Source organism: Tupaia chinensis, unplaced genomic scaffold, assembly GCF_000334495.1.
Source record: "Tupaia chinensis unplaced genomic scaffold, TupChi_1.0 Scaffold000226_1, whole genome shotgun sequence".
Lineage (NCBI taxonomy): Eukaryota > Metazoa > Chordata > Mammalia > Scandentia > Tupaiidae > Tupaia > Tupaia belangeri.
Genome location: NW_006159701.1, coordinates 1,889,908 through 1,890,836, shown reverse-complemented (window position 1 = coordinate 1,890,836; position 929 = coordinate 1,889,908). Strand labels below are relative to the sequence as shown.

The 929-nt window shown below is 63.0% G+C and overlaps 1 long non-coding RNA gene across 1 annotated transcript in view; it reads right to left on the bottom strand.

Annotated features, from left to right (window-relative positions):
* The window catches only part of LOC102482214 (uncharacterized), a 28,698-nt gene extending 28,021 nt beyond the window's left edge, over window positions 1-677 (bottom strand). Inside the window, exon 1 of the long non-coding RNA XR_003549320.1 lies at window positions 609-677. This is a non-coding gene — a long non-coding RNA (uncharacterized LOC102482214). The remainder of the gene's footprint in view (window positions 1-608) is intronic.
* Between the last annotated feature and the right edge of the window lie 252 nt (window positions 678-929).

Sequence of the window (929 nt, the reverse complement as noted above, 5' to 3'; positions counted from 1 at the left end):
TTCCACTGTCATTATCAAAGCCATTCTTCACGAGGGTGTTTTCTGGCTCCTCTATCTCTGAATCCACACTGGCCACGGGACGGGATGTATTTGCACCCCAGAAGTGAAGGAAAGGCAGCCACTGTGGGGTGGGCTGGGTATGGGTGAGCTCAAATCCCCTCCTCCCCGCCACCCTGGCCCTCCACTCCAGCGTCGAGACCCGTTGGGGCTCGATTGATGGAGTGGTCAGTTCACTGCTAACCTGGAGGGGCCAAGCAGGTCCGCGTGGCTTTCCTTTCACGTCTGTCTGGCAGGGTCTTTGTTTCCCCTTAGATCATGACTTCAAGACCCCATGCGCAATGGACTCTGAGCGCATCACCCCCTTCCCTTCTCCCACGCCCCATCTGGGAGCCCCATCCTGAGTCCTGGATGCATTCGAAAATTGTGGACTGGCGAGTCCCTTCATCCATTAAACGCGGGGCGCTTCAGGCAGCGTTGGCCAGCGCTGACCCCTGCCCTGGGACTCGGACCCACCTTCCACCCCAGCGTCGAAGAATTCTGCTGTTCCCCAGAGCTGGGACCAGGATGCTTGGGAAGAGAGGGCTGTCAGGGTGGAGGTGGCGGCTTACCTCGGGTCCGCGGTCCTGCGGCACGAGGTGCAGAGGGCTCTCTTTGTGCCCCGGCTCACAGCGCAGAACTGGGGAGCCCCTGCAAGCACCTCCCATTGCAAACTCCTCCCCGCTCTCGTCCGCAGCCTCCCTCCCTCTGGTCCCCCGAGCGCAGCCGGCGTCGCCTTTGTAGCTGCTGCAGCGCCCATGAAATTTTAATGCGGGAGCGGCTGGCGGGCGGTGGCGCCCCACCCCTGGCCCTCGCCGCTGCCCTCCTCCCGCCTCCCCGCACCCCTGCAACCTCACACTCTACCCTTACCCGCTCCCCAGAGCCCCAGCCGG